Source organism: Phyllobates terribilis, unplaced genomic scaffold (genome assembly GCF_046119375.1).
Source record: "Phyllobates terribilis strain yellow unplaced genomic scaffold, ASM4611937v1 Scaffold_263__1_contigs__length_2631358, whole genome shotgun sequence".
NCBI lineage: Eukaryota > Metazoa > Chordata > Amphibia > Anura > Dendrobatidae > Phyllobates > Phyllobates terribilis.
The window spans coordinates 2,100,725-2,121,131 of NW_027363023.1; positions in this window are offsets into that span (position 1 = coordinate 2,100,725).

A 20,407-nucleotide genomic window follows, 5' to 3' on the forward strand; every position below is an offset into this window, starting at 1 on the left:
TAGTCATATACACTAGTATAAAGCATCCCATAGTCATATATAGTAGTATAAAGCACCCCATAGTCATATATAGTAGTATAAAGCACCCCATAGTCATTTATAGTAGTATAATGTACCCCCATAGTCATATATAGTAGTATAATGCACCCCACTGTCATATCAGTATAATGCACCCCCATAGTCATATATAGTAGTATAATGCACCCACATAGTCATATATAGTAGTATAATACACCTTCATAGTCATATACAGAAGTATAATGCACCCCTATAGTCATCCGTAGTAGTATAATACAACCCCAATAGTCATCCGTAGTAGTATAATACAACCCCCATAGTCATATATAGTAGTGTAATGCACCTCCATAGTCATAAATAGTAGTATAATGCACCACCATAGTCATAAATAGTAGTAAAATGCACCCTATAGTCATATATAGCACTATATTGCACTTCAGTCATATATAGCAGTATAATGTACCCCCATAGTCATATATAGCAGTATAATGTACATCATAGTCATATATAGCAGTATAATGCACCCTTATAGCCATATATAGTAGTATAGTATACCCCATATTCATATATAGTAGTATAATGTACTCCATAGTCATATAGCAGTATAATGCACCCCGTAGTCATATATAGTAGTATAAAGCACCTCATAGTCATATATAGTGTTATGGGTCCGGGGGGTAGAACCTCTGTGCTATGGTGCAAGGAGGGACCCAGAGGGGCGTAACTAAGTATCAACCCGGACCGACCCTGGTCGTACGGCGGCTAACGACTCCGTGACCAGGGAGGGACCGAGCCGAGGGACCAGGTGCTACTCTGGGGATGACCTTGTAAGGGAGCAGGTGACCTTCACGGTACAGATGGCAGGGACTGACCGGAATAGCAGGTAGGCTCAGCAGGCAGGCTGGCGAGCAGGAGTCTCTAGGTGGGCTGGCAGGTGGTCACGGCAAGTGACTGCAGGAGTCTCTAGGTGGTCACGGCAAGTGACGGCAGGAGTCTCTAGGTGGGCTGGCAAGTGGTCACGGCAAGTGAAGGCAGGAGCCTCCAGGAAGGCACGGCAGGTAACAGGCAGGTCACAGGCAAGTGCTCCCAGGTGAGCGGGCTGACAGGCACGGCAGGTACCAGGCAGGCAACAGGCAAGTGCTCCCAGGTGAGCGGGCTGGCAGGCACGGCAGGTAACAGGCTGGTGGGCAAGACTGGTAGTCAGGCTAGCAGCGGGACCTGAGGGCTGAAGCAGAAGTCAGAAACACTGTGCAACAACTTTTGCTCGGGCACCTCCATTTTGGAGGAGGTGCCTTATATATGGGAGGACCCTCGGCTATTGGCCGAGGACTCCTTAGGACGGCGCATGCGGCCCCTTTAAGAGGGAGGGAGCGAGCGCGCCCTAAGCACAGTGCCCGGGGAGCTGCGCGCGCCGGCTGCAGGAAGAGGAGCGCTGGTGAACGCAGAGCGGGGAGCGAGGAGGTGAATGGGACGGCGTCTCTGCCTAGCAGGGGGCAGAGACGCCGATGCTACATATAGTAGTATGGCAACTTATTTAAAATAAATATTTAAATACTCTACCCACCTTCCCTTCACTCCCGCTCCGCAAGTCCTGTTGTGAAGCAGGCAGCTGACTTCGGCCTGTGACGGGAGTGCATGACGTTACTGCGATGCGCCCCGTCATGTGCTGGCCTATGATTGGCCGACAGAATGCATTGTCGCTAAAGGACCCAATAGGTATGTCCACAGCAATACACTTCAACTGGATGTGCGTAGGAGGACACACATCTAATTAAAGGTTCTGCTGGTGTCGGCGGGCCCCTGATCCTCCGGGCCTTTGTGACTTGCTGCGACCGCAGTCGTTACTCCCCTACTAATCACAACCATGACCAACTTCAACTAGAAGGATAACTGGGACATAAATATTTTGCTAAGTAAAATGTCGACCAGTCCATTCTGAGACTCCCGACATCAGACTTAAAATAGCTTCATTCTGTTTAAAGCAACCATTTACACCTCCTACCAACAAGAGGCCAAACTGGGACATGGATAGCATATTGAACAGGTCTGCCTTTAACATCTAAGTATGAGGGATGGACTGGAAATTTGTTGGCCTCACCAGCTACCCTCAGGACTGTACTTTATTAAGGCACCTTCTTGTTGTTTGATAGGATCAGCCGTTATCACCCGGAAGTCATTCTTACCAATATCAGCAGAATTGCTAGTTAATGAAGCATTGAGACAGTAAAGAAAAGAACCCTACAAACCACAATCGGCTGACATACCACTGAAAGTAGCCCGGGGCGGGCGGGCCCCACAGTCCGGACCCGGGGCGGGCGGGCCCCACAGTCCGGACCCGGGGCGGGCGGGCCCCACAGTCCGGACCCGGGGCGGGCGGCCCCCACAGTCCGGACCCGAGGCTAGATCCGGGACAAGCGACCTAACAATCCAGACACAGGGCGGACGGGCCCCACAGTCCAGGCTCGGGTTGGACGGGCCCCACATTCCAGGCTCGGGTTGGACGGGCCCCACGGTCCAGGCTCGGGGCGGACGGGCCCCTCGGTCCAGGCTCGGGGCGGACGGGCCCCTCGGTCCAGGCTCGGGGAGGACGGGTCCCTCGGTCCAGGCTCGGGGAGGACTGGCCGCACGGTCCAGGCTCGAGCGAACAGGCCCCAAAGTCCAGGATCGGGGCGGACGGGGGGCCCCACAGTCCGGAGTCGGGGCAGGTGGGGGGCCCCACAGTCCGGACCCGGGCAGGCGTGGGTCCCCACTGTCCAGACCTGGAGCTAGACCCGGGGCAGGCGGCCGCAAAGGCCGGACATGGGGCCGATGGGCCCCACAGTCAGGACACGGGGCCGATGGGCCCCACAGTCAGGACACGGGGCTGGCTGGCCCCACAGTCAGGACACGGGGCGGGCGGGGGGCCCCACAGTCAGGACACGGGGCGGGCGGGAGGCCCCACAGTCCGGACACGGGGGGAGCCACAGTCCGGACATATGGCGGACGGGCCCCACAGTCCAGGCTCGGGGCGGACGGGCCCCACAGTCCGGACGCGGGGCTAGTCCCGGGGCAGGCGGCCCCACAGTCCAGACCTGAGGCTAGACCAGGGGCAGGCGGCCCCACAGTTCAGACACGGGGTGGACGGGCCCCACAGTCCTGACATGGGGCGGACATGCCCCACAGTCCAGACCCGGGGCAGGCGGCCCTACAGTCCAGACTCGGGGCGACCGGGGGGCCCCACAGTCCGTACCCGGGGCGGGCGGGGGGCCCCACAGTCCAGGCTCGGGGCGGACGGGCCCCACAGTCCGGACACGGGGCTAGTCCCAGGGCAGGCGGCCCCACAGTCCAGACCTGAGGCTAGACCAGGGGCAGGCAGCCCCACAGTCCAGACACGGGGTGGACGGGCCCCACAGTCCTGACATGGGGCGGACATGCCCCACAGTCCAGACCCGGGGCAGGCTTCCCCACAGTCCAGACTCGGGGCGAGCGGGGGGCCCCACAGTCTGTACCCGGGGTGGGTGGGGGGCCCCACAGTCCGTACCCGGGGCTGGCGCGGGGCCCCACAGTCCAGACCTGGGGCTAGACTCGGGGCGGGCGGCCCCACCGTCCGGACCTGGGGCGGGCAGGGGGCCCCACAGTCCAGACCTGGGGCTAGAACCGATGCAGGCGGCCCCACAGTCCGGACACGGGGCGGACGGGCCCATAGTCCGGACACTGGGCGGCCGCAGTCCGGATATAGGGCGGCCGGGCCCCACAGTCCAGGCTCGGGGCTAGACCTGGGACGGACGGGCCCCACAGTCCAAGCTTGGGGCAGGCGTGCCCCACAGACCGGAAACGGGGCTAGACCCGGGGCAGGGGGCCCCAAAGTCCAGACACGGGGCGGATGAGCCCCACAGTCAGGACACGGGGCGGGCGAGCCCCACAGTCAGGACACGGGGCAGGCGGGCCCCACAGTCAGGACACGGGGCGGGCGGGCCCCACAGTCAGGACAGGGGGCGGGCGGGCTCCACAGTCAGGACATGGGGCGGGCGGGCCCCACAGTCAGGACATGGGGTGGGCGGGCCCCACAGTCCAGACCTGGGGCTAGACCCGGGGCAGGCGGCCCACAGTCCAGACACGGGGTGGACGGGCCCCACAGTCCGGACACGGGGCGGGCATGCCCCATAGTCCAGACCTGGGGCTAGACCCGGGGCAGGCGGCCCCACAGTCCAGAACTGAGGCTAGACCCGGGGCAGGCGGTCCCATATTCTAGACACGGGGTGGACGGGCCTCACAGACCTGACATGGGGCAGACATGCCGCACAGTCCAGACCTGGGGCTAGACCCGGGGCAGGCGACCCACAGTCCGGACACGAGGTGGACGGGCCCCACAGTCCGGACACGGGGTGGACGGGCCCCACAGTCCGGACACGGGGTGGACGGGCCCCACAGTCCGGACACGGGGTGGACGGGCCCCACAGTCCGGACACGGGGTGGACGGGCCCCACAGTCCGGACACGGGGTGGACGGGCCCCACAGTCCGGACACGGGGTGGACGGGCCCCACAGTCCGGACACGGGGTGGACGGGCCCCACAGTCAGGACACGGGGTGGACGGGCCCCACAGTCAGGACACGGGGTGGGCGGGCCCCACAGTCAGGACACGGGGCTAGTCCCAGGGCAGGCGGCCCCACAGTCCAGACCTGAGGCTAGACCAGGGGCAGGCAGCCCCACAGTCCAGACACGGGGTGGACGGGCCCCACAGTCCTGACATGGGGCGGACATGCCCCACAGTCCAGACCCGGGGCAGGCTTCCCCACAGTCCAGACTCGGGGCGAGCGGGGGGCCCCACAGTCTGTACCCGGGGTGGGTGGGGGGCCCCACAGTCCGTACCCGGGGCTGGCGCGGGGCCCCACAGTCCAGACCTGGGGCTAGACTCGGGGCGGGCGGCCCCACCGTCCGGACCTGGGGCGGGCAGGGGGCCCCACAGTCCAGACCTGGGGCTAGAACCGATGCAGGCGGCCCCACAGTCCGGACACGGGGCGGACGGGCCCATAGTCCGGACACTGGGCGGCCGCAGTCCGGATATAGGGCGCCGGGCCCCACAGTCCAGGCTCGGGGCTAGACCTGGGACGGACGGGCCCCACAGTCCAAGCTTGGGGCAGGCGTGCCCCACAGACCGGAAACGGGGCTAGACCCGGGGCAGGGGGCCCCAAAGTCCAGACACGGGGCGGATGAGCCCCACAGTCAGGACACAGGGCGGGCGAGCCCCACAGTCAGGACACGGGGCGGGCGGGCCCCACAGTCAGGACACAGGGCGGGCGGGCCCCACAGTCAGGACAGGGGGCGGGCGGGCTCCACAGTCTGGACACGGGGCGGGCGAGCCCCACAGTCAGGACACGGGGTGGACGGGCCCCACAGTCCGGACACGGGGCGGGCATGCCCCATAGTCCAGACCTGGGGCTAGACCCGGGGCAGGCGGCCCCACAGTCCAGAACTGAGGCTAGACCCGGGGCAGGCGGTCCAATATTCTAGACACGGGGTGGACGGGCCTCACAGACCTGACATGGGGCAGACATGCCGCACAGTCCAGACCTGGGGCTAGACCCGGGGCAGGCGACCCACAGTCCGGACACGAGGTGGACGGGCCCCACAGTCCGGACACGGGGTGGACGGGCCCCACAGTCCGGACACGGGGTGGACGGGCCCCACAGTCCGGACACGGGGTGGACGGGCCCCACAGTCCGGACACTGGGTGGACGGGCCCCACAGTCCGGACACGGGGTGGACGGGCCCCACAGTCCGGACACGGGGTGGACGGGCCCCACAGTCCGGACACGGGGTGGACGGGCCCCACAGTCCGGACACGGGGCGGACGGGCCCCACAGTCAGGACACGGGGCGGACGGGCCCCACAGTCAGGACACGGGGCGGGCGAGCCCCACAGTCAGGACACGGGGCGGGCGGGACCCACAGTCAGGACACGGGGCGGGCGGGCCCCACAGTCAGGACACGGGGCGGGCCCCACAGTCAGGACATTGGGCGGGCGGGCTCCACAGTCAGGATACAGGGCGGGCAGGCCCCACAGTCCGGACACAGGGCTAATCCCGGGGCAGGTGGCCCCACAGTCCAGACCTGGGGCTAGACCCGGGGCAGGCGGCCCACAGTCCAGACACGGGGTGGACGGGCCCCACAGTCCAGATACGGGGCGGGCATGCCCCATAGTCAAGACCTGGGGCTAAACCCGGGGCTGGCGGCCCCACAGTCCAGACCTGAGGCTAGACCCGGGGCAGGCGGCCCCACATTCTAGACACGGGGTGGACGGGCCCCACAGTCCGGGGACGGGGCGGGCATGACCCATAGTCAAGACCTGGGGCTAGACCCGGGGCAGGCGGCCCCACAGTCCAGACCTGAGGCTAGACCCGGGGCAGGAGGCCCCACATTCTAGACACAGGGTGGACGGGCCCCACAGTCCTGACACGGGGCGGACATGCCCCACAGTCCAGACCTGGGGCTAGACCCGGGGTAGGCGGCCCCACAGTCCGGACACGGGGTGGACGGGCCCCACAGTCCGGACACGGGGTGGACGGGCCCCACAGTCCGGACACGGGGTGGACGGGCCCCACAGTCCGGACACGGGGTGGACGGGCCCCACAGTCCGGACACGGGGTGGACGGGCCCCACAGTCCGGACACGGGGTGGACGGGCCCCACAGTCCGGACACGGGGTGGACGGGCCCCACAGTCCGGACACGGGGTGGACGGGCCCCACAGTCCGGACACGGGGTGGACGGGCCCCACAGTCAGGACACGGGGTGGGCGGGCCCCACAGTCAGGACACGGGGTGGGCGGGCCCCACAGTCAGGACACGGGGCTAGTCCCAGGGCAGGCGGCCCCACAGTCCAGACCTGAGGCTAGACCAGGGGCAGGCAGCCCCACAGTCCAGACACGGGGTGGACGGGCCCCACAGTCCTGACATGGGGCGGACATGCCCCACAGTCCAGACCCGGGGCAGGCTTCCCCACAGTCCAGACTCGGGGCGAGCGGGGGGCCCCACAGTCTGTACCCGGGGTGGGTGGGGGGCCCCACAGTCCGTACCCGGGGCTGGCGCGGGGCCCCACAGTCCAGACCTGGGGCTAGACTCGGGGCGGGCGGCCCCACCGTCCGGACCTGGGGCGGGCAGGGGGCCCCACAGTCCAGACCTGGGGCTAGAACCGATGCAGGCGGCCCCACAGTCCGGACACGGGGCGGACGGGCCCATAGTCCGGACACTGGGCGGCCGCAGTCCGGATATAGGGCGCCGGGCCCCACAGTCCAGGCTCGGGGCTAGACCTGGGACGGACGGGCCCCACAGTCCAAGCTTGGGGCAGGCGTGCCCCACAGACCGGAAACGGGGCTAGACCCGGGGCAGGGGGCCCCAAAGTCCAGACACGGGGCGGATGAGCCCCACAGTCAGGACACAGGGCGGGCGAGCCCCACAGTCAGGACACGGGGCGGGCGGGCCCCACAGTCAGGACACAGGGCGGGCGGGCCCCACAGTCAGGACAGGGGGCGGGCGGGCTCCACAGTCTGGACACGGGGCGGGCGAGCCCCACAGTCAGGACACGGGGTGGACGGGCCCCACAGTCCGGACACGGGGCGGGCATGCCCCATAGTCCAGACCTGGGGCTAGACCCGGGGCAGGCGGCCCCACAGTCCAGAACTGAGGCTAGACCCGGGGCAGGCGGTCCAATATTCTAGACACGGGGTGGACGGGCCTCACAGACCTGACATGGGGCAGACATGCCGCACAGTCCAGACCTGGGGCTAGACCCGGGGCAGGCGACCCACAGTCCGGACACGAGGTGGACGGGCCCCACAGTCCGGACACGGGGTGGACGGGCCCCACAGTCCGGACACGGGGTGGACGGGCCCCACAGTCCGGACACAGGGTGGACGGGCCCCACAGTCCGGACACTGGGTGGACGGGCCCCACAGTCCGGACACGGGGTGGACGGGCCCCACAGTCCGGACACGGGGTGGACGGGCCCCACAGTCCGGACACGGGGTGGACGGGCCCCACAGTCCGGACACGGGGTGGACGGGCCCCACAGTCCGGACACGGGGTGGACGGGCCCCACAGTCCGGACACGGGGCGGGCGGGCCCCACAGTCAGGACACGGGGCGGGCGGGCCCCACAGTCAGGACACGGGGCGGGCCCCACAGTCAGGACATTGGGCGGGCGGGCTCCACAGTCAGGATACAGGGCGGGCAGGCCCCACAGTCCGGACACAGGGCTAATCCCGGGGCAGGTGGCCCCACAGTCCAGACCTGGGGCTAGACCCGGGGCAGGCGGCCCACAGTCCAGACACGGGGTGGACGGGCCCCACAGTCCAGATACGGGGCGGGCATGCCCCATAGTCAAGACCTGGGGCTAAACCCGGGGCTGGCGGCCCCACAGTCCAGACCTGAGGCTAGACCCGGGGCAGGCGGCCCCACATTCTAGACACGGGGTGGACGGGCCCCACAGTCCGGGGACGGGGCGGGCATGACCCATAGTCAAGACCTGGGGCTAGACCCGGGGCAGGCGGCCCCACAGTCCAGACCTGAGGCTAGACCCGGGGCAGGAGGCCCCACATTCTAGACACAGGGTGGACGGGCCCCACAGTCCTGACACGGGGCGGACATGCCCCACAGTCCAGACCTGGGGCTAGACCCGGGGTAGGCGGCCCCACAGTCCGGACACGGGGTGGACGGGCCCCACAGTCCGGACACGGGGTGGACGGGCCCCACAGTCCGGACACGGGGTGGACGGGCCCCACAGTCCGGACACGGGGTGGACGGGCCCCACAGTCCGGACACGGGGTGGACGGGCCCCACAGTCCGGACACGGGGTGGACGGGCCCCACAGTCCGGACACGGGGTGGACGGGCCCCACAGTCCGGACACGGGGTGGACGGGCCCCACAGTCCGGACACGGGGTGGACGGGCCCCACAGTCCGGACACGAGATGGACGGGCCCCACAGTCCGGACACGGGGCTAGTCCCGGGGCAGGCGGCCCCAAAGTCCGGACACGGGGCGGATGAGCCCCACAGTCTGGACACGGGGCGGGCGAGCCCCACAGTCTGGACACGGGGCGGGCGAGCCCCACAGTCTGGACACGGGGCGGGCGAGCCCCACAGTCTGGACACGGGGCAGGGGAGCCCCACAGTCAGGACACGGGGCGGGCGGGACCCACAGTCAGGACACGGGGCGGACGGGCCCCACAGTCCAGGCTCGGGGCGGACGGGCCTCACAGTACGGACATGGGGCTAGTCCCGGGGCAGGCGGCCCCAAAGTCTGGACACAGGGCGGAGGAGCCCCACAGTCTGGACATGGGGCGGGCGAGCCCCACAGTCCGGACACGGGGCGGGCGAGCCCCACAGTCCGGACACGGGGCGGGCGAGCCCCACAGTCCGGACACGGGGCGGGCGAGCCCCACAGTCCGGACACGGGGCGGGCGAGCCCCACAGTCCGGACACGGGGCGGGCGAGCCCCACAGTCCGGACACGGGGCGGGCGAGCCCCACAGTCCGGACACGGGGCGGGCGAGCCCCACAGTCCGGACACGGGGCGGGCGAGCCCCACAGTCCGGACACGGGGCGGGCGGGCCCCACAGTCCGGACACGGGGTGGACGGGCCCCACAGTCCGGACACGGGGTGGACGGGCCCCACAGTCCGGACAAGGGGTGGACGGGCCCCACAGTCCGGACACGGGGTGGACGGGCCCCACAGTCCGGACACGGGGTGGACGGGCCCCACAGTCCGGACACGGGGTGGACGGGCCCCACAGTCCGGACACGGGGTGGACGGGCCCCACAGTCCGGACACGGGGCTAGTCCCGGGGCAGGCGGCCCCAAAGTCCGGACACGGGGCGGATGAGCCCCACAGTCTGGACACGGGGCGGGCGAGCCCCACAGTCTGGACACGGGGCGGGCGAGCCCCACAGTCTGGACACGGGGCGGGCGAGCCCCACAGTCTGGACACGGGGCGGGCGAGCCCCACAGTCTGGACACGGGGCGGGCGAGCCCCACAGTCTGGACACGGGGCGGGCGAGCCCCACAGTCTGGACACGGGGCAGGGGAGCCCCACAGTCAGGACACGGGGCGGGCGGGACCCACAGTCAGGACACGGGGCGGACGGGCCCCACATTCCAGGCTCGGGGCGGACGGGCCTCACAGTACGGACACGGGGCTAGTCCCGGGGCAGGCGGCCCCAAAGTCTGGACACGGGGCGGAGGAGCCCCACAGTCTGGACACGGGGCGGGTGAGCCCCACAGTCTGGACACGGGGCGGGCGAGCCCCACAGTCCGGACACGGGGCGGGCGAGCCCCACAGTCCGGACACAGGGCGGGCGAGCCCCACAGTCCGGACACGGGGCGGGCGAGCCCCACAGTCCGGACACGGGGCGGGCGAGCCCCACAGTCCGGACACGGGGCGGGCGAGCCCCACAGTCCGGACACGGGGCGGGCGGGACCCACAGTCCGGACACGGGGCGGACGGGCCCCACAGTCCAGGCTCGGGGCGGACGGGCCTCACAGTCCGGACACGGGGCTAGTCCCTGGGCAGGCGGCCCCACAGTCTGGACACGGGGCGGAGGAGCCCCACAGTCTGGACATGGGGCGGAGGAGCCCCACAGTCTGGACACGGGGCGGGAGAGCCCCACAGTCTGGACACGGGGCGGGCGAGCCCCACAGTCTGGACACGGGGCGGGCGAGCCCCACAGTCTGAACACGGGGCGGGCGAGCCCCACAGTCTGGACACGGGGCGGGCGGGACCCACAGTCCGGACACGGGGCGGGCGGGACCCACAGTCCGGACACGGGGCGGGCGAGCCCCACAGTCTGGACACGGGGCGGGCGAGCCCCACAGTCTGGACACGGGGCGGGCGAGCCCCACAGTCTGGACACGGGGCGGGCGAGCCCCACAGTCTGGACACGGGGCGGGCGAGCCCCACAGTCTGGACACGGGGCGGGCGAGCCCCACAGTCTGGACACGGGGCGGGCGAGCCCCACAGTCTGGACACGGGGCGGGCGGGACCCACAGTCTGGACACGGGGCGGGCGGGACCCACAGTCTGGACACGGGGCGGGCGGGACCCACAGTCTGGACACGGGGCGGGCGGGACCCACAGTCTGGACACGGGGCGGGCGGGACCCACAGTCAGGACACGGGGCGGGCGGGACCCACAGTCAGGACACGGGGCGGGCGGGCCCCACAGTCAGGACACAGGGCGGGCCCCACAGTCAGGACATTGGGCGGGCAGGCTCCACAGTCAGGATACAGGGCGGGCAGGCCCCACAGTCCGGACACGGGGCTAATCCCGGGGCAGGTGGCCCCACAGTCCAGACCTGGGGCTAGACCCGGGGCAGGCGGCCCACAGTCCAGACACGGGGTGGACGGGCCCCACAGTCCGGATACGGGGCGGGCATGCCCCATAGTCAAGACCTGGTGCTAAACCCGGGGCTGGCGGCCCCACAGTCCAGACCTGAGGCTAGACCCGGGGCAGGCGGCCCCACATTCTAGACACGGGGTGGACGGGCCCCACAGTCCGGATACGGGGCGGGCATGACCCATAGTCAAGACCTGGGGCTAGACCCGGGGCAGGCGGCCCTACAGTCCAGACCTGAGGCTAGACCCGGGGCAGGCGGCCCCACATTCTAGATACAGGGTGGACGGGCCCCACAGTCCTGACACGGGGCGGACATGCCCCACAGTCCAGACCTGGGGCTAGACCCGGGGTAGGCTGCCCCAAAGTCCGGACACGGGGTGTACGAGCCCCACAGTCTGGACACGGGGCGGCCACAGCCCAGACATAGGGTGGGCGGGCCCCACAGTCCAGGCTCGGGGCTAAACCCGGGGAAGCCGGCCCCACATTTCAGACCCGGGGCGGGGGGCCACACAGTCCAGGCTCGGGGCGGATGGGCCCCACAGTCCAGACTCGGGGCGGATGGGCCCCACAGTATTGGCTCGGGGCGAACGGGCCCCACAGTCCAGGCTCGGGGCGGACGGGCTCCACAGTCCAGACCTGAGGCTCGGCCCGGGGCTGGCGGCCACACAGTCCAGGCTCGGGGCGGATGGGCCCCACAGTCCAGACTCGGGGCGGATGGGCCCCACAGTATTGGCTCGGAGCGAACGGGCCCCACAGTCCACGCTCTGGCCCCACAGTCCACGCTCGGGGCGGACGGGCCCCACAGTCCACGCTTGGAGCGGACAGGCCCCACAGTCCAGACTCGGGGCGGACGGGCCCCACAGTCCAGGCTCGGGGCGGGCGGGCCCATAGTTACGACACGGGGCGGGCGGGCCCCACAGTCCGTACACGGGGCTAGTCCCGGGGCAGGCGGCCCCACAGTCCGGACACGGGGCGGACGGGCCCCACAGTTCTGACACGGGGCGGGCATGCCCCACAGTCCTGACCTGGGGCTAGAGCCGGGGCAGGCGGCCCCACAGTCCGGACACGGGGTGGACGGGCCCCACAGTCCGGACACGGGGCGGCCATAGTACGCACATAGGGCGGGCGGGCCCCACAGTCAGGACACGGGGCGGGCGGGCTCCACAGTCAGGACACGGGGCGTGCGGGCTCCACAGTCAGGACACGGGGCGGGCGGGCCCCACAGTCAGGACACGGGGCGGGCGGGCCCCACAGTCAGGACACGGGGCGGGCGGGCCCCACAGTCAGGACACGGGGCGGGCGAGCCCCACAGTCAGGACACGGGGCGGGCGAGCCCCACAGTCAGGACACGGGGCGGGCGAGCCCCACAGTCAGGACACGGGGCGGGCGGGCCCCACAGTCCAGACTGGGGCTAGACCCGGGGCAGGCGGCCCACAGTCCAGACACGGGGTGGACGGGCCCCACAGTCCGGACACGGGGCGGGCATGACCCATAGTCCAGACCTGGGGCTAGACCCGGGGCAGGCGGCCCCACAGTCCAGACCTGAGGCTAGACCCGGGGCAGGCGGTCCCATATTCTAGACACGGGGTGGATGGGCCTCACAGACCTGACACGGGGCGGACATGCCCCACAGTCCAGACCTGGGGCTAGATCCGGGGCAGGCGACCCACAGTCCGGACATGGGGTGGACGGGCCCCACAGTCCGGACACGGGGTGGACGGGCCCCACAGTCCGGACACGGGGTGGACGGGCCCCACAGTCCGGACACGGGGTGGACGGGCCCCACAGTCCGGACACGGGGCTAGTCCCGGGGCAGGCGGCCCCACAGTCTGGACACGGGGCGGATGAGCCCCACAGTCTGGACACGGGGCGGGCGAGCCCCACAGTCCAGACCTGGGGCTAGACCCGGAGCAGGCGGCCCACAGTCTGGACACGGGGTGGACTGTCCCCACAGTCCGGACACGGGGGGGGCCACAGTGGGGACATAAGGCGGGCGGGCCCCACAGTCCAGGTTCGGGGCTAGACCCGGGGGCAGTCGGCCCCACAGTCCAGACCCGGGGCAGGGGGCCCCACTGTCTGGACCCGGGGCAAGCGGGGGATCCCACAGTCCGGACCCGGGGTGGGCGAGGGGCCCCACAGTCTGGAATCAGGGCGGGCGGGGGGCCCCACAGTCCGGACCTGGGGTTAGACCCGGGGCAGGCGGCCCCACAGTCCGGACACGTGGCGGCCGCAGTCCGGATATAGGGCGAGCCCCACAGTCTGGACTCGGGGTGGCCACAGTCCAGACATAGGGTGGGCGGGCCCCGGGTGGGCGGGCCCACAGTCCGGGGGGCTAGACCCGTGGGGGGGGGAACACACAGTCCAGGCTCGGGGCTAGACCCGGGGAATCCGGCCCCACATTTCAGACCCGGGTCGGACGGGCCCCACAGTCCAGGCTCGGGGCGGACGGGCCCCACAGTCCAGACATGGGGCTAGTCCCGGGGCAGGCGGCCCCACAGTCCAGACCTGAGGCTCGACTCGGGGCAGGCAGCCCCACAGTCCAGACACGGGGTGGACATGCCCCACAGTCCTGACATGGGGCGGACATGCCCCACAGTCCTGACATGGGGCGGACATGCCCCACAGTCCAGACACGGGGCAGGCGGCCCCACAGTCCGGACACGGGGTGGGCGAACCCTACAGTCCGGACACAGGGCGTCCGCAGTCCGGACATAGGGTGGGCGGGCCGCACAGTCCAGGCTCGGGGCCAGACCCTGGGCCAGACCCGGGGCAACCGGCCCCACAGTCCAGACTCGGGGCGGGCGGGGGGCCCCACAGTCCGTACCCGGGGCAGGCGGGGGGTCCCACAGTCCAGACCTGGGGCTAGACTCGGGGCGGGGGGCCCCACAGTCCAGACCTGGGGCTAGACCCGATGCAGGCAGCCCCACAGTCCGGACACGGGGCGGACGGGCCCACAGTCCGGACACGGGGCCGCCGCAGTCCGGATATAGGGCGGCCGGGCCCCACAGTCCAGGCTCGGGGCTAGACCCGGCACGGACGGGCCCCACAGTCCAAGCTCGGGGCAGACGGACCCCACAGTCCAAGCTCGGGGCGGGCGAGCCCCATAGTCAGGACACAGGGCTGGCGCCCACCCACAGTCAGGACACAGGGCTGGCGGTGGGTGCGCCCCACAGTCAGGACACAGGGCTGGCGGGCCCCAAAGTCAGGACACAGGGCGGGCGGGCCCCAAAGTCAGGACACAGGGCGGGCGGGCCCCAAAGTCAGGACACAGGGCGGGCGGGCCCCACAGTCAGGACACAGGGCGGGCGGGCCCCACAGTCAGGACACAGGGCGGGCCCCACAGTCAGGACACGGGGCTGGCGGGCCCACATGTCGCCCGCCCCCACAGTCAGGACATGGGGCGGGCGGGCCCCGTGGGCCCCACAGTCCGGACACGGGGCTAATCCCGGGGCAGGTGGCCCCACAGTCCAGACCTGGGGCTAGACCAGGGGCAGGCGGCCCACAGTCCGGACACGGGGTGGATGGGCCCCACAGTCCGGACACGGGGCGGGCATGCCCCACAGTCCAGACCTGGGGCTAGACCCGGAGCAGGCGGCCCACAGTCCAGACCTGGGGGGGGCCACAGTCCGGACATAAGGCGGGCGGGCCCCACAGTCCAGGCTCGGGGCTAAACCCGGGGGCAGTCGGCCCCACAGTCCAGTCCCAGGGCAGGTGGCCCCACAGTCCGGACCCGGGGCAAGCAGAGGATCCCACAGTCCGGACCAGGGGCGGGCGAGGGGCCCCACAGTCTGGAATCGGGGCGGACGTCGGGCCCCACAGTCCGGGCCTGGGGCTAGACCCGGGGCAGGCGGCCCCACAGTCCGGACACGGGGCGGCCGCAGTCCGGATATAGGGCGAGGCTCACAGTCTGGACTCGGGGTGGCCACAGTCCAGACATAGGGTGGGCGGGCCCCAAAGTCCAGGCTCGGGGCTAGACCCGGGGCAGCCGGCCCCACATTTCAGACCAGGGGCGGGGGGCCCCACAGTCCAGGCTCGGGGCGGACGGGCCCCACAGTCCGGACACGGGGCTAGTCCCGGTGCAGGCGGCCCCACAGTCCTGACATGGGGCGGATATGCCCCACAGTCCAGACCCGGGGAAGGCGGCCCCACAGTCCGGACACAGGGTGGACGAGCCCTACAGTCCGGACACGGGGTAGCCGCAGTCCGGACATAGGGTGTGCTGGCCGCACAGTTCAGGCTCGGGGCCAGACCCGGGGCAACCGGCCCCACAGTCCAGACTCGGGGCGGGCGGGGGGCCCCACAGTCCGGACACGGGGCGGGCGGGCCCCACAGTCCGTACCCGGGGCTGGCGGGGGGCTCCACAGTCCAGACCTGGGGCTAGACTCGGGGCGGGCGGCCCCACCGTCCAGACCTGGGGCTAGATCCGAAGCAGACGGCCCCACAGTCCGTACACGGGGCGGACGGGCCCACACTCCAGACACGGGGCGGCCGCAGTCCGGATATAGGGCGGACGGGCCGCACAGTCCAGGCTCGGGGCTAGACCCGGGGCGGACGGGCCCCACAGCCCAGGCTCGGGGCGGACGGGCCCCACAGCCCAGGCTCGGGGCGGACGGGCCCCACAGCCCAGGCTCGGGGCGGACGGGCCCCACAGTCCAGGCTCGGGGCGGACGGGCCCCACAGTCCAGGCTCGGGGCGGACGGGCCCCACAGTCCAGGCTCGGGGCGAACGGGCCCCACAGTCCAGGCTCGGGGCGGACAGGCCCCCCAGTCCAGACCTGAGGCTAGACCTGGGGTAGGCGGCCCCACAGTCCAGATACGGGGTGGACGGGCCCCACAGTCCAGACCTGGGGCTAGACCCGGGGTTGGCAGCCCCAAAGTCCGGACACGGGGTGGACGAGCCCCACAGTCCGGACACGGGGAGGCCACAGTCCAGACATAGGGTGGGTGGGCCCCCCGGGTGGGCCCCCCACAGTCCAGGCTCGGGGCTAGACCCGGGGTAGCCGGCCCCACATTTCTGACCTGGGGCGGGGAGCCACACAGTCCAGGCTTGGGGCGGACGGGCCCCACAGTCCAGGCTCGGGGCGGGTGTGCCCCACAGTACTGGCTCGGGGCGAACGGGCCCCACAGTCCACGCTCGGGCCCCACTGTCCATGCTCTGGATGGACGGGCCCCACAGTCCACGCTTGGAGCGGACGGGCCCCACAGTCCAGGCTAGGGGCGGGCGGGCCCATAGTTACGACACGGGGTGGGCGGGCCCTGTGGGCGGGCCCTACAGTCCGGACACGGGGCTAGTCCCAGGGCAGGCGGCCCCACAATCCGGACACGGGGCGGACGGGCCCCACAGTCCTGACATGGGGCGGGCATGCCCCACAGTCCTGACCTGGGGCTAGAGCCGGGGCAGGCAGCCGCACAGTCCGGACACGGGGTGGACGGGCCCCACAGTCCGGACATAGGGCGGGCCAGTCCAGGCTCGGGGCTAGACCCGGGGGCAGCTGGCCCCAAAGTCCAGACCCGGGGCGGGCGGGGGGCCCCACAGTCCAGGCTCGGGGCGGACGGGCCCCACAGTCCAGGCTCGGGGCGGACGGGCCCCACAGTCCAGGCTCGGGGCGGACGGGCCCCACAGTCCAGGCTCGGGGCGGACGGGCCCCACAGTCCAGGCTCGGGGCGGACGGGCCCCACAGTCCAGGCTCGGGGCGGACGGGCCCCACAGTCCAGGCTCGGGGCGGACGGGCCCCACAGTCCAGGCTCGGAGCGGATGGGCCCCACAGTCCAGACCCGGGGCGGGCGGGGGGGCCCCACAGTCCAGGCTCTGGGTGGACGGGCCCCACAGTCCAGGCTCTGGGCGGACGGGCCCCACAGTCCAGGCTCGGGGCGGACGGGCCCCACAGTCCAGGCTCGGGGCGGACGGGCCCCACAGTCCAGGCTCGGGGCGGACGGGCCCCACAGTCCAGGCTCGGGGCTGACGGGCCCCACAGTCCAGGCTCGGGGCTGACGGGCCCCACAGTCCAGGCTCGGGGCTGACGGGCCCCACAGTCCAGGCTCGGGGTGGGCGGGCCCCACAGTCCAGGCTCGGGGCTGACGGGCCCCACAGTCCAGGCTCGGGGCTGACGGGCCCCACAGTCCAGGCTCGGGGTGGGCGGGCCCCACAGTCCAGGCTCGGGGCTGACGGGCCCCACAGTCCAGGCTCGGGGCTGACGGGCCCCACAGTCCAGGGGCGGGCGGGCCCCACAGTCCAGGCTCGGGGCGGGCGGGCCCCACAGTCCAGGCTCGGGGCGGGCGGGCCCCACAGTCCATGCTCGGGGTGGACTGGCCCCACAGTCCATGCTCGTGGTGGACTGGCCCCACAGTCCAGGCTCGGGGGGGATGGGCCCCACAGTCCAGGCTCGGAGCGGATGGGCCTCCCTTTCCCGCTCGGGGCGGGCGTGCCCCACAGTCCAGGCTCGGGACTAGTCCCGGGGCAGGTGGCCCCACAGTCGAGACCTGGGGCTAGACCCGGGGCAGGCGGCCCCAAGTCAGAACACGGTGCGGATGGGCCGCACAGTCTGGACTCGGGGCGGGCGAGCCCTACAGTCAGGACACCCACAGGCCGGACACGGGGCTAATCCCGGGACAGGCGGCTTCACAGTCCAGACCTGGGGCTAGACCCGGGGCAGGCGGCCCACAGTCCGAACAAGGGGTGGACGGGCCCCACAGTCCAGATGCGGTGCGGGCATGCCCCACAGTCCAGACCTAGGGCTAGACCCGGAGCAGGCGGCCCACAGTCCGGACACGGGGTGGACGGTCCCCACATTCCAGACACGGGGGGGGGCACAGTCCGGACATAAGGTTGGCGGGCCCCACAGTCCAGGCTCGGGGCTAGACCCGGGGGCAATCGGCCCCACAGTCCAAACCTGGGGCAAGCGGGGGATCCCACAGTCTGGACCCGGGGCGGGCGAGGGGCCCCACAGTCTGGAATCGGGGCGGGCGGGGGGCCCCACAGTCCAGACCCGGGCCGGGCGGGGGGCCCCACAGTCCAGGCTCGGGGCGGACGGGCCCCACAGTCCAGGCTCGGGGCGGACGGGCTCCACAGTCCAGGCTCAGAGCGGACGGGCCCCACAGTCCAGGCTCGGGCCCCACAATCCAGGCTCAGGCCCCACAGTCCACGCTCGGGCCCCACTGTCCATGCTCTGGATGGACGGGCCCCACAGTCCACGCTTGGAGCGGACGGGCCCCACAGTCCAGGCTCGGGCCCCACAGTCCACGCTCGGGCCCCACTGTCCATGCTCTGGATGGACGGGCCCCACAGTCCACGCTTGGAGCGGACGGGCCCCACAGTCCAGGCTAGGGGCGGGCCAGTCCTGACCTGGGGCTAGAGCCGGGGCAGGCGGCCGCACAGTCCGGACACGGGGTGGACGGGCCCCACAGTCCGGACATAGGGCGGGCCAGTCCAGGCTCGGGGCTAGACCCGGGGGCAGCTGGCCCCAAAGTCCAGACCCGGGGCGGGCGAGGGGCCCCACAGTCCAGGCTCGGGGCGGACGGGCCCCACAGTCCAGGCTCGGGGCGGACGGGCCCCACAGTCCAGGCTCGGGGCTGACGGGCCCCACAGTCCAGGCTCGGGGCTGACGGGCCCCACAGTCCAGGCTCGGGGCTGACGGGCCCCACAGTCCAGGCTCGGGGCTGACGGGCCCCACAGTCCAGGCTCGGGGCTGACGGGCCCCACAGTCCAGGCTCGGGGCTGACGGGCCCCACAGTCCAGGCTCGGGGCTGACGGGCCCCACAGTCCAGGCTCGGGGCTGACGGGCCCCACAGTCCAGGCTCGGGGCTGACGGGCCCCACAGTCCAGGCTCGGGGCTGACGGGCCCCACAGTCCAGGCTCGGGGCTGACGGGCCCCACAGTCCAGGCTCGGGGCTGACGGGCCCCACAGTCCAGGCTCGGGGCTGACGGGCCCCACAGTCCAGGCTCGGGGCTGACGGGCCCCACAGTCCAGGCTCGGGGCTGACGGGCCCCACAGTCCAGGCTCGGGGCTGGCGGGCCCCACAGTCCAGGCTCGGGGCGGGCGGGCCCCACAGTCCAGGCTCGGGGCGGGCGGGCCCCACAGTCCAGGCTCGGGGCGGGCGGGCCCCACAGTCCAGGATCGGGGCGGGCGGGCCCCACAGTCCATGCTCGGGGTGGACTGGCCCCACAGTCCATGCTCGGGGTGGACTGGCCCCACAGTCCAGGCTCGGGGCGGACGGGCCCCACAGTCCAGGCTCGGAGCGGATGGGCCTCCCTTTCCCGCTCGGGGCGGGCGTGCCCCACAGTCCAGGCTCGGGGCTAGTCCCGGGGCAGGTGGCCCCACAGTCGAGACCTGGAGCTAGACCCGGGGCAGGCGGCCCCAAGTCAGGACACGGTGCGGATGGGCCGCACAGTCTGGACTCGGGGCGGGCGAGCCCTACAGTCAGGACACCCACAGGCCGGACACGGGGCTAATCCCAGGACAGGCGGCTTCACAGTCCAGACCTGGGGCTAGACCCGAGGCAGGCGGCCCACAGTCCGGACAAGGGGTGGACGGGCCCCACAGTCCGGATGCGGGGCGGGCATGCCCCACAGTCCAGACCTAGGGCTAGACCCGGAGCAGGCGGCCCACAGTCCGGACACGGGGTGGACGGTCCACACATTCCAGACACGGGGGGGGCACAGTCCGGACATAAGGTTGGCGGGCCCCACAGTCCAGGCTCGGGGCTAGACCCGGGGGCAATCGGCCCCACAGTCCAGACCCGGGGCAAGCGGGAGATCCCACAGTCTGGACCCGGGGCGGGCGAGGGGCCCCACAGTCTGGAATCGGGGCGGGCGGGGGGCCCCACAGTCCAGACCTGGGGCTAGACCCGGGGCAGGCGGCCCCACAGTCCGGACACGGGGCGGCCGCAGTCCGGATATAGGGCGGGCCCCACAGTCCAGGCTCGGGGCTAGACCCGGGACGGATGGGCCCCACAGTCCAGGCTCAGGGCGGACAGGCCCCACAGTCCAGGCTCGGGGCGGAGGGGCCCCACAGTCCAGGCTCGGGGCGGA